The sequence below is a fragment of the Rhagoletis zephyria genome, unplaced genomic scaffold (assembly GCF_001687245.7).
Source record: "Rhagoletis zephyria isolate East Lansing unplaced genomic scaffold, Rhagoletis_zephyria_1.1 Rzeph_scaffold_08893, whole genome shotgun sequence".
NCBI lineage: Eukaryota > Metazoa > Arthropoda > Insecta > Diptera > Tephritidae > Rhagoletis > Rhagoletis zephyria.
In genome coordinates, this window is record NW_016165972.1 from 8,531 (window position 1) to 22,158 (window position 13,628).

The window sequence follows — 13,628 nt, forward strand, 5'->3', positions numbered from 1 at the left end:
ATTTCCATCGTTATATTTTTGTTAATATTGCTTTTAAATGAATTTTTAACGCAAATAAAACATGTATTTTATGTAGAATATACTTTATATTTTGACTTCAGCGCCAATTCAGGGTGAATTTGTTGGAAATCTATGACTTATTATGTTTCAACTACATACGCCAAATTCGAACCAAATCGGACCATAAATACGGTTTTTCGAAATATCTCAACCTTGGCGCCGCCTAGGAAGACCATTTTACGCAAACATGATTCTACTTACATAGCCAGTATATATTTTAAAAAGCAGTCAAATCGGCCCGTAAATACGTTAGATATAAGACTTCTATTTTTTTTGTCGTGGTGGACCCTCCGATGGAAACACCCATATGTAATTCTATTTTTGGGAGAAGTGTGATGAGGAGATGTGGTGATCTGTGAAATAGCTATAACTTCTTCCAAAAATGTAAATTGTGTTTTTTTTTCACAAATATCGAAGCAATGGAAAACACTTACATACATAGAGAAAAAAATAAGTTATCGTTTGTACCTAAATCTATGAAGCAAATATAACTTTAAATTGTCAAAATTATTTGGGTGAGCTCGGGAAAAAAACAAATGTAATTTTAACAAGTAAATAAATCTAAGCTGGACATTTAATAAACGGAACACGTATTAAATAAAGTTTTTTCATCTTTCCGAAAACTACCGGTGCATGGTAAGAAGGGGGGTTTTACCCTATTTTATACATATTTGATAGTATGTTAGGTGGGATGCAATAACACCATACGCAATAAGGCCATAATGGCTTTATTTCGCTTGGCGATTGGAAATTTCCGACTAGAAAATAAGATAAAGCCATTATGATTTTATTGCGCTTTTAAAAACTTTTGTTTGGAAAACATAAAGCCAGTTTTTGCGGAAAATGGTGGGGTGCACTCGCAAAATTAAAACTTACATAAGTAGATATATTTATTTTCCAATATCCGGAAGTATCAAATAATTATTTATATCATTTTATTAGAAATAATTTGTATAAATTTAAATAATACATTATTATACGTCCGTACATACATATGTATATGTTTTAACAAAATCCAAAAAAACAAGCTTATTCAATAAAAGGAGTNTGGAACAAAGAACCACTAAACTTAAATTCGGCGCTCACATAACACTGTGGGTAATAGCGTAGCCGAGATATTGGTACGGCTAGAGCTGGTGTTTTGAAGCGCGGCCGAAGGTCTCCTACTCAAAAAGGAGTTGTGCCGGCAAAACTATTGGATATAGCGTACCCGAATTTTGAAAACTTAAATTAAAATTATTTGAGTTATTTGTACTCAAAATAGTCTTTAAGAAAGGTTGTTAGTTTTTCTGATTTAAAGGTGCCGCCAGGAGTTAACATCGTAAATAATGTGCGGAATTTATTTTATACAGATAACTTGTGAAATATTGAAGAAAAAAAAGTTAGTTTCCGTTCCCGGATTCGTAATACTGGTGTTTTAAAATGCCTCTATTCGATACCCCATTTGACGAAATAATTTGATGATTAACAATGATTTTCCCAAGTGTCCGTAAACTGGAAAATTACCGGAACAATGTTAACACACGGCGTGAGTTTCTTTATTCACATTCCGAATATTCGGAATACATTTTTCTGTTCACTTATTCATTAGAACGTTGTTGCGGATAATATGTGGCCGGATATTCTGAACACATTCTTTTCATTTCGTCTCTAGTACGGAATTCATAGAATATTGCATGAAAATAGTGGCGTTAGAGAATCCAAGTAGGTAAAATTTTGCAAATTGTTTTGCGAAAAAATTTAATCAAGTATTAATAAGCTGATACTTAATAATTTCATTCTCATCTGCTTCTTTATAGCCATTGTTTCTTATAAACGACGACTATTCTCTTCTAGATCCGGACTGAATAATAAGGAAACACGTCCATGGTCAATTAAGAGAAAAATGTGTGATCCACAAATAGTGTGGCCCAACCAGGCATTTTTAGTTGAAGCGGTTGTAATTTCAATATTACTCATTTGTACAATTTGGAATATGACTTTATTTCACTTCTGGATTGAAAATAACAAAATGGAAATAAGACCATATGCCCACCAGTATGTTCAGTGAGATTTAATAAGATAAACTTGGGTAGTCATAAATTGGCGGTGCCACGCTCATTTACTTATTTCTTATTAACTTTGTGTAAATTAGCGTCTTTAAATGTCTGTATTCCTGAAATTTACCGCTATGTGAAAAGTGGACGTAATTTTAGTACATTTCCAACGTCTTGCTCGTATGTGTAAAGTCCCTCTATTATAACGAGTTGCCTTCAAATTGATGGAACCGTTACCGAGGTTCGCATATGTGGCCATAAGTGGGCGGTGTTACACTAAAAAATTATTGCAAACATCAATTTTGAATAAATTAGCTTCAGTAAATACTGATTTATCGAAGATTTCGCATTTCTCTAAATTACCGTTACATGGGATGTGGGCGTGGTTATTGTCAGATTTTCAGCCTTTTGGTATGGTTTACCAAGACCACTGTGCCAAGTTTGGGAGGATTTGGTGAAGCGGTTACCGATATATAAACATGTAATCATAAGTGGGCATGGCTACGCATATTTTACAAAAATTTTCAATATTCTTATTTCCACCAAAAGGTCATTGTAAATATCAATTTTGAGTGATTTAATAAAATATCGCAGTTTTCGTATTTCCGCCAACTACCGTTATATGGGAGGTAGACGTAGTTATTGTCCGATTTTGCCCATTTTAAATACGTCCTTGACTAAAAAGAAAAACGCGTACCAAGTTTCGTTAAGATATCTAAATTTTTTCTGGAGTCGTGCACGTCGTGACGGACGGACAGACAGTCATCGTTTAATCGATTTCTCTTTTCATTCTGAGCATTTATGTGTAGACAATTGTCTATATCCATCTCGATTCCTTTAGGCTGTTACAAACAACCGTTATGTAAACAAAGTTATAATACCCTTGTGCACAAGTGCGCTCGGGTATAAAAACTAGTTTTCACAACACAAATATGAAATTTAAATAACTGGTATAAAATAATATAAATAATAGATATGGGACGAGTGTCATAAATCGGCCCAGAACTCTGCTCAAAATTTCTATCAATGAAAATTAGCATGCAATATTTCAAAATACTTGCGTAATACCACTTTAAAAACGCTCTTTTCGCAAGTGATGACAGAAAGCGTTTTCCGAAGTTTTTTCAGTCATAGAAATTAATAAGAACTAATGAACCCGCATGGCGTTAAAACCCCGAAATTAAGATTCAAAAACCTATAAACTATTCCAAATGTAAGTCAGAGTAATAAGCGATCCGAGTGCTATAATTAATATAAATCCGTGCAGCCGTTTCTGAGTGAGGGAAGGTCTTGCATAATGCCTTCTCGTATAAAATATATATTTTGTTAGATGAGTATTACTTTTCGAAAAAGTTACAAGCCTAAACAATTATATTTTCAAATCAAAGCGTTCATAAATCTTTTTCGATTGACACTCATATTCTAATATTTCCAAAAACTTGTGTATAATTAACTAAATTCGACTTTCAAACAGTTGGCAATTCTTTCCAGAAGTATTTTCAAATTGAAATTTCTTAAATATATTTCGTCTGACACCCAAATTGTGATACACATTTCAATTACCTAATTACCTTAATTTAGAAAGTTGTATTTTTTAAACAGGTGGCAACTCTCCTAAATATATTTCATAAATAAATCCTTTTCAAATATATTTCGAATGATACCCACATTTTAATAATTCATCCAACTTACAAAATAATTTGAATGCCACTTTTTAAACGCGTGGTACTCCTCAATCATTCTATATGTACAAAGTAAAGATTCATATTTTTATATTTCAAAATATTTGCGTATAATGCGACTTTATAATACACATGTGGCAACCGCCTTCTAAAGTAGTTTTAAGCTTAAACCATTTTAAATATCTTTTGACTGACATAGTGATACATATTTAAATTAACTGATGAATTAGGTCGAATTGGTTTTTTTTTAGCATGTGGCAACCCTCGAAATATGGTTCAGAACTAAGCCTCTTCAATGATATCAATATTTTATAAATTAATTTGACGTATTAAATAATTTGCATTTAACTTTTTAAACGGGTAGCCACCCTCTATATTACTTCAAAAATATTCTTAGTGTTAAAAACGAAAGATTTTCATTGTGCATAAATAAACTAAATTCGACTTTTGCAACAAATGACGACTCTCAACAAAATATTTACGAACTACTACGTTCTTAAAAGTCTTTTCGTCTGGCGACCATATGGTAATACTTATTTATACTACTTCAAATTAAATTCAACTTTTGAAGCATGTCGCAACTCTCCTACATGAAGTTTAGAAATAAAACCGCTTTAAAACCATTACAGTTGATACCCATACTGTAAAAATTAATTGCCTTCAAAAAATAAAACCTTGCGTCTTTAAAGCGGTGATTCAAAGATGCCATTTTAAATTTTTTAGTCCGCCAGTTTAATGGAAAGGATATTAGTTTACAAGTATTTTGACATATTTCGTGCTCATTTTCATTGAATGGAATTTTGTATGGAATGTTAGATTTTTTTTTGGATTTTTGGAGAAAATGAACGTTACCTTCAACAAAAAAATTTACCTAGCTTCCTCAGACTTGCATATAATTATTATACTAAAATTGAATGGGCTAAAAAACTGCATACTCAGTTTTTTTCTAAAGAGTGTAATTAAAAATTGTTATATTTCAACGAAAATTTGCAGAATTTACTTTAATATTGCACAAGGTTTGGAGCTCGGATTTTTGGGGTCTTGGTCGTAGAGTTAACCATATTTTTTATAAAAAATTGGCAAAAAATAAAACATGTATAAATAAAAAAAAAGTTGGGAATGATCAAATGAAAATGCGCAATAATTTTTTGTATGAAATATGAGCAGGAACGAATGTTACTCATACGCCATGTAACAATGCACCACTTATGATTTATCCTTAGATTTTCTTAACTACCTTGAGTTTTTTGTAAAAGAACAGCTTTTGATACAAATGAAGAAGTTTGTAATTTTTTCCCCTGTTAAAGTTTGAATTTTTTTTATTCACGATGCAAAATAAAAAGAAATTTCTTTGGAAAATGACCTAGTGTAAAAAAACCGTGTAAAGATCCGTAAATCTAACGTAATATTTTCAAATTGAATGCAACTTTATTCCAATTAAATGAAACTACTTATTTCCAAATTCAGTGAATCTTTATTCAAATCAAAAGAAACAAAGTACCCTTTTTAGTTTACTGTGAATTCACACGAACAACGGATTGTTATTTAAGGTCAAGGCACATTGAATAAGAAATACCAGTAAAACAGCCGATTACTTGTTTTTTTATTTATTTGGACTTTAAGAGGAGGAAATGTGACTCTAATTGCTGGCATGCATTATGCTGGCTTTGTTCACCAAAAAATTGTTTCTCATTCCACTGTGAAATTGGCCCGTTTCCAAGCAGAGTTACAGAACTTAGTTTTAGTTATGGATGATGATGATGCCAGCATCTATAAATAACAAGAAATGAGAGATTGGTGGCTAATAATGGATTAAACCCCATAGAAAGGCATTTTCGAAGTTAATAGTCTATGCCCGATCATTATAAGGTGCGCGCGATATAGCAATATAGCACAAATTGATCAAAATGACTGTGCGAAAGCGGCGAATAGACAAGCTATTATTTAATTTTATACACTATGTCCAGGGCCGTTTACATCGTGCCTGGTTAACACTGGGGGCCGCTGTGGTCTAGTGGTTAGCAGAGCACGCTACCGTTCCGCAGGGCCTAAGTTCAAGCCAAGTGTTTGACAAAATAAAAAGCAAAAAAAGTTCTTTCCAATAGCGGTCGCCCTTCGGCCTTCGTCCTTTGGCATGGAAATAGTTTCACTTAATTTGAATGAAGTTGCGTTAAATTTGAAAAAAGGTTTCATTTAAACTGGAAATGCTATAACTTTAAGGACAATGAATGAAAGGCCTTGGCGATTTTACTGAATGCACATTCACATACATACTTGGACATACATATGTACTTGTAAATACATACGTGTGAGTAAGTATTTATGTGTGTATGTCGACGGAACTCAAATAAAAATGTATAGGTTTCTAATAGTTTACTTTTATCGAACGGACTACTTAAGTTTTAAGAAATAAACGGTAGATATTTTGTTTCAAAAATAACAACATAGGCATACATAAGCATGTACATACATACGTTTATGTAAGTAAATCATACATTAGGTAAATACACGCACGAAAATTGCCTTGCACACACACACAAATAAATATAAAAGTGTTTTTATGGAAAGGGTGAAATTCTGACCATGAGAGCTCTTATCCATTTTGTTTTTATCAAGATTTTCTTCTCTTTTTCACTTCTTTCTTTAGGCCTTTAATTCGTAATTTTCCGAAAACTTAACGAAACATTTTCGGATGCGTTTCTCCCAGCTTATATGTATTTGTAAAGAGAGGATGTAGTATGTTATTCAATGAGAGAGTTGTGTGTCAAAATTCCGGTTTATATACATCAGTATGTACATGCATTTTCCATCCAGCTCAAATTCCACTATTTCCACATTATGTACATATACATATGTACATGTGTACATACAAACATATATATACACATGTTATATTTAGTTCCATTAATTGGAAATAGTAATGTAATAGTAATTATATATGCAGCTTAGAAAGTAGAACTAGCACCCCACTCTGCATTGAAGTGACATGATATGTATTTGTAAAGAGAGGATGTAGTATGTTATTCAATGAGAGAGTTGTGTGTCAAAATTCCGGTTTATATACATCAGTATGTACATGCATTTTCCATCCAGCTCAAATTCCACTATTTCCACATTATGTACATATACATATGTACATGTGTACATACAAACATATATATACACATGTTATATTTAGTTCCATTAATTGGAAATAGTAATGTAATAGTAATTATATATGCAGCTTAGAAAGTAGAACTAGCACCCCACTCTGCATTGAAGTGACATGATATGTATTTAATTAGTTATGCAACATTGATTATTTATCGCCGCATTATTGTGCTTTTCTCTATTAAATGCGAAAGTATGTAACTACTATAAGCGGGTATGTATGTAGGGTGATATGTACCTTTGATCCTAGTAGAAACAATAGCTTTAGATTACACTTTTCCCTGTTGAGGCCACGTGTTGCCGTTTTATTTTGCTGTTTTCAGTTGACGGGTTGTGGTTGTCTGCAGGGCGGGGCTGTGAATATTGTGCTTAAATATGTATATTTGTTATAAGTATGTATCGTACAGTAGTTATACTAAATGGCTCCTTATTATTGGAAACAGTTTACACTTCACATTAGTCGCATTTGATAATCGAAACGAAACTAGTGCATTTGTTTTATTGATTAAATTCATTTCGTATTATTATGTTGATTTTAGAATGTGCCATTTTTTGTTTCATATGTAGATATGCGAAGGCATCAGATTAGCGGAAGGAAGCGGAAATCCTATTTTAATCGTTAACTTGCTGAGTGAAACGGCGTCAATTTGCGATGAAATATTATCTCGCTAGCATCGGTAACATTTTAGAATGGTGAATAATGATTAATATTGTTGCTACTGCTGCTGTTGCTGTTGCTACTGCTGTTACGAACGCTTATTCTGCTTGTTCGGGTATTACACCTTTTAATCGATATTAAAATATTTATTAATTCTTGTGTTTGTTTCAATTAAATTTGGAGCTATGACATACACTTTTTACATATGAATATACATATGTACATATTGAAGTGATATCTAAGCTTCACTTTTTACTGCACTTTCACATTTTTTTTTTGGAATCAACCATGCTAACGATTGACGTGCGGCGTTCATTTGTCACTTTTTATGTACACTTTTTTTACTTTTATTTGCATACTTAAACGGTTTTCACTGCGCCGCCCCCCAAAACTGTACAAATTGCGATCTATCTATTTAGATATGCATACTAATTCGAATATAATGGTGGAAGGAAGACAACATATTTATCTATTTATTTAGATTTATTCATACATATATGTATGTATGTATGTATGTATGTTTCACTTTCTTTAATGCATTGTGGTTGAATTACAAGTAAAATAACGCACTTTTTACATTAAAATTTAAACATGGCGATTTCTTTTATTAAACCTTATTAGAAATTGGGCATTCGGGTCACTTTACTTGCACTATTTCTAAAAGGTGTTTGTTTTATTATATTTATATTTTTATTGTGTTATAAATTTAGTATTAACACGATTTGACAATGAATTTTATTTCGAGTGCTATGTACATATGTAAGTATTGCGATGTTTTTGCGTTGCTCTCGTTCCAATATGTAATGCTTCCAAAGTTTTACTTCCAGTTAACTATACACTTCACCTTCTTTTTCTGCTTTTGAGCGACCAGCTGTTTAAAAGAAGCACCCAACAACAAACTTGCGCTACACGCAAAGCGACTTAATTACATACATATACATATAAGTATGTACGAGTATATTGAGAAATAATAAATGAGGTGGAATGCGAAGTTAAGCCAACGGACTTTTCCGCAGTGAATAGGTACCTGAGCGATTTTCCTGCCATGATAGCTTATTTTAAATTGAACAGACTTTGCTGTGAAATTTCATAGCCTTTCATTATAATTCACCTAATTCATCATTTGTGTCGTATGTACGTACATACATAAATACATCCATATGTAACTTAATTCTTGCGCACATTTTATCCATTGAAGTATATATTTAAGAATCTAAATGTAAAATATACCTTTTTGTCTATGAGAGTATATTAGCTATACCGGAGGTAATTTAGGCTAACCATATAATATTTAAGCCTCATAGCTGGTGCGAAAAAACTGTAGCATTGAAGTCCTTCGGCACCATAAACATTTTTTTATTAATCTTAATACCTTATGTAGCGGTTTAAATGCGAGTACGAAGATGATGCAATATACATATATGTATGTATGTATAAACGTATAACAAACATACATTTTACATATGCACATACAACCACGCATCTTTACAAAATTTCAAATTTTAAATACTCCTTAGATCCGTTTCGAGGTTTTCAGAATTTTGAATTTAAGTCCTGAAACAACTTTATTATCATAGTTTTGTCTTACAGCTTTTTAAAAATGTACATACATACATATCTATGTATATAACCCTCATTGATTCAAAACGCGAATACTTATCTACTCGTAGTTAATATTGCCTAACATTTTATAAATTTCACATCTGGCACACAAGAAGCATTCAATTCAAAAGGACAAGCATCAAAGCCACAGAAACTGAAATTTTCAATAAGGCCTGCACATATCGATTTTTATACATAACTTTCGCATACCACTATAATGAGTGTAGCGTGTTTGTGAATTACATTTGCTCATACAATTGGTTAAAAATGACTTTCGGATATTTTGTGTTCAGGCACGTCTATTATATAATACATGCTATATGTAAATTGGCCCAGGGAAGGTAATTGTCTGAAAGCACTGGCCTATTAATCACATATACGTTTAACTTCGCGATGTTCTGTAGAACATTTTTCACCAAAGCAAAAAATTTACCATTCATCGATTTACATATTTAGTTATAATTACCAAAACACAGATTCTTACAGATTCTTCGTTATTGCAGACACAATATACACTTAGAAATATAAAAATATCGTTAGTGTTTAATTCGTTTTATCACTGCTTTAAGAAACTCCTCGACAGCACCTATTTTTAAATGTTTCCTCAATGATATAAAGATCAAAGCAGTTGCAAAGTGAACTGCAACAGCTATTAACCGACCCTCCGCCTCAGCGGTAGCAACAGCAGTGCCAATGACGATGGCGAAAGTAGACACGATACTGACGGTTACAGGACGAACGAGCTGCCTGCCACACAATAGCTGCCAAACACATATGCACATTTCTGTGACAAAATAATGAATCAGCAAAGCCCTGAAAACTATATACATACATACGTATATACACTAGGGTGGTCCAAAAATGCTTGTGGGGGAAAAAGTAAGGTTGGAATTTTTATGCTTCACCCCCTAGGATTGTTCTATAACGAAAAAAATATACCCTTATTTTTTATTTTGAAATCAAAAAATATTTCGAGGTCGCTAAAAGCGCGCAAAGTTTTTCATGGATTTATTTTATATGGGGAAAAAACAACTTTTCCTAGAAATGGTGTGAATAGTTAAAAATCAATATTTTTCTGCCAGAAAACTCTGGTTATCTGCAGGAGATTCCCAGTAATAATACCCAATTGTTTCTTTATCCATTTTTTCATCGCAACTATAATTTATAAGTCCGCCAAAAACCCACGAAAACCCGAAAAAATGCAATGGGGCCACCAAGTAAAAAATGGTTAAATAAACAATTGGGTATTATTACTGAAAGTCTCCTGAAGAAAACCAGATTTTCCGATCGAAAAACACTGATTTTCAAGCATTCTATACCATTTCAACGAACAATTTTATTTTTCTAATATAAAAATACATGGAAAACTTTGAGCTCTTTGAGCGACCTCTAAATATTTTTTTATTTCAAAATAAAAAAATAGGGATATACTTTTTTTCGATATAGAACAATCCTATGGGGTCAGAGCATTACAATTCCGACTTTACTGTTTTTGGACCACCCTAATGTGCACGCATACGAATATAACAATGTGACAGTAGTAGAAAATTATAGAGAAATACTTAACCTTCGAAAGAACGTGGATTTAGTCAATATCATTCGAGACTAGCAACTATATGAAATATAAATTTAAACCTATTGTAAATTATTGTAAGGAAAGCAATTTTTGGTAATTTCTACTTCATATAATTAAAAATTTTGAATTAATTAAACTATATTTATTATAGTGCGCACTTTGTCCTGCTTTCATAAAATTCGTCCTTCTTGCTAATAAAAACCCGAGTCACAGCCAGTTTTACAAAGTGTTCGGCTGCTGAAATAAGTACTTCGTGAATGCTTATACGTACATGTAGCATTTAATACAATCACACATACATAGATGTGTTGTATGTATATTGAAAAGAGGACACGCAGACTAACACAATCGACATTGCTATTTTGGGTGGCGTGCGGCGCCACATCCTGGTGCTTTGCACGCCTTTTGCTGGCGCGGCTAAGCCTACGTTGCCTTTCCTTCGCATAAGTTCGCACCCTCTTTTTCCACAATCTACCTAGACCCCTCGCGCTCACACCATTTTGCTAGATACATAACCCGGATAGAAAAAATCGAAAGTCAAATTTTCCAATTAGAATTTTTTCAGTTGTATCATTAGTTGCCACACAATTTATGCTTAGAAACACTTTTTATAGATATGCACACACTTTTTTAATGATTTTTTCTTTATATATGCATATACATATACATATATATATGTATATAATTTTTCAATTAAATCACATTTTGCACAGAAAATCGTTGCCTTTTTTAAAAGTAATGCTTTTCCTAATTGATACGAACCGAATTGCGAACAGATTTATAGTTTTAAGCTATTAAATTCTACTTTTTAGCCAGTTTGAAAAAAATATCCTTATATTATATTTTCTATGTATTGACTTAGGGTAGTGAACAGTTAGTAAGTTTTGCAAGCGCTGCCTTTTACCCGAAATCCGTTCGTCTCTGTGGTTCGCTTAAACTGTCGTTTTGGACTCGCAGTGAATACCATCGAAGTCGGTGCTTCGTTAAGTTTGACACAAAAACACGAATTTTTTGCATGTGTAATTGTATTTGACGAAGAACTATGTTGGCGCCCAAGAAATACCTTGCATGTCGCACGCCATACTATGCACATGTAATATCCGCCACGCGCCATGTGCCATCGCCATACCACACACAAAACATGCAGTCTGCCTTTAACGGCCACTCGTTGACCCTATCCGCTGTCATTTTCGTTTGCCTGCACCAACCCGTTGACGGCCGTAACACTCGGTCATTAGGACACCCGAATGAAAACCGAACATCTTCGCTTTGTTTCTCGTTCAGTATTTATCGAATTGTCGGTCAATTTTCGTCAAATTTTGACAGAAAATGGTGAATACGTCAGACCGTAAAGTCGTCGTTTATAACTGACTCACTGCCTTCAAAAAATAAAGAAACAAAAACAAGAACTTACAAGGAAACGAAACGAACCAGCTTCGTATTGAGCACAGCGCACAGTGGTACAGACCTATAGATTTTTTTTTGAAAAAACTAGACGGCATAGGCATAGAACGTAACATTTGCGTATGTAACATTTATGGGCATACATAAATCAAGAAATAAACGAAAAATTGGCGTGATCGATTTAGTTTAAACCATACCTCCCATATAAACCTAACCTCAAAAACGTTTTAAAAATACAAAATAACCACCGATTATTATATTAGTCCGAAGCACACCACTGAATATATTACTCCGAAATTTTCTCCATTAATTTTTAATAACGTTAAGTGTGAACCTTAAAAAATTGGGCGTAATCGGTATATTTCAAAGCATACCCATACAAACCTAAATTCGAAAATGCCTTAAAAAGACCGCACAAAGCAGACGGATGAATAGTATACAACTAAACATCCAAACAATGGGAGTAATCGGTAATTTTAACACATACCTCCCATGCAAACTTAACTCCAAAAACGTCTTAAAATACCATAAATGCCATCATTACTATATGAAGTTACATTAAAAGTCGCCGATTTCAGCCAAATATTTTTTTCTGACATCGATAGAAAATACTTGAGTCCTGAATTTTGTTTACAATAAGGATACGAAGGAAGACTAAGGAAACACAGTCAACGCATTTTTGAAGTGTAATTTTTTTCTGTTTATATTACATACACAGTGCGTAAAAATAAATATGTGTTAGTTACACCGACATGACTCCTGGAATGACTATGAATGATTCAACTGTGTATAGTCGAAGGTGAGTCAACACGTACACAAATGACTCGCGAGTCAGACGCACCGTGTATGCCGCCTATTATATTTATTAATATATACGGTCGATTGCCCTGATTTTCTCTCTTTTTTGTCTAGCACTTAGCTATATTATCATATGAACCTACAACAAAAATAAAAAAATAAAAGTCAGAAAAACACATTGCTTAAGTGAACAAAAATTTCATTCAGTTTTAACTGAATAAATTTGTTGCGACTTTTGTTGTTTTTATTTTGTATAAAATTGCCGAACCAATTAAATATAAAAATAGAATATTCAAAAGATTGTATTTTTTCCGCTGAAATACCACTGTGCAGAAAACGTGCATGCATATACATAAGTACCTGTATATAACCATAAGCGGCATTAGAGTGGCTCACGGGAATTTCTAGAATATTCTTTGAATATTTGAAGTTGTGGAACAAATATTGTTGACGAAGCGATATTCTGCCGATATCCGCAATGCGTTTTTATAACTTTAGTCCCGCAATTGCCTCGCCCATTTCTAGGGGTTTCTCGCTTTAAAGAAAAACCTTGCCGTATAAATATTATATCTGGATAAGTATTCTACCGGAATACGCAATCAAATTTTAATTTTTAATAAAAAACTCATTTTAAAAATAGTTCGTGAAAAATCCCAAATTTT

General features: G+C 32.9%; 1 long non-coding RNA gene across 5 annotated transcripts in view; it reads right to left on the reverse strand.

Annotated features, from left to right (window-relative positions):
* The window catches only part of LOC108375410 (uncharacterized), a 19,004-nt gene extending 7,322 nt beyond the window's left edge, over positions 1–11,682 (reverse strand). Inside the window, exons 1-3 of one of the 5 annotated variants that reach the window (XR_001849159.1) lie at positions 9,673–9,936; positions 7,334–8,014; positions 7,167–7,282 (exon numbers count right to left, since the gene is read on the reverse strand). This is a non-coding gene — a long non-coding RNA (uncharacterized LOC108375410). Of the gene's footprint in view, positions 1–7,166; positions 8,015–9,654; positions 9,937–11,526 lie in introns of those variants that run through there. The other 4 variants (XR_001849157.1, XR_001849156.1, XR_001849155.1 and 1 more) reach the window with 4 other exon arrangements.
* Between the last annotated feature and the right edge of the window lie 1,946 nt (positions 11,683–13,628).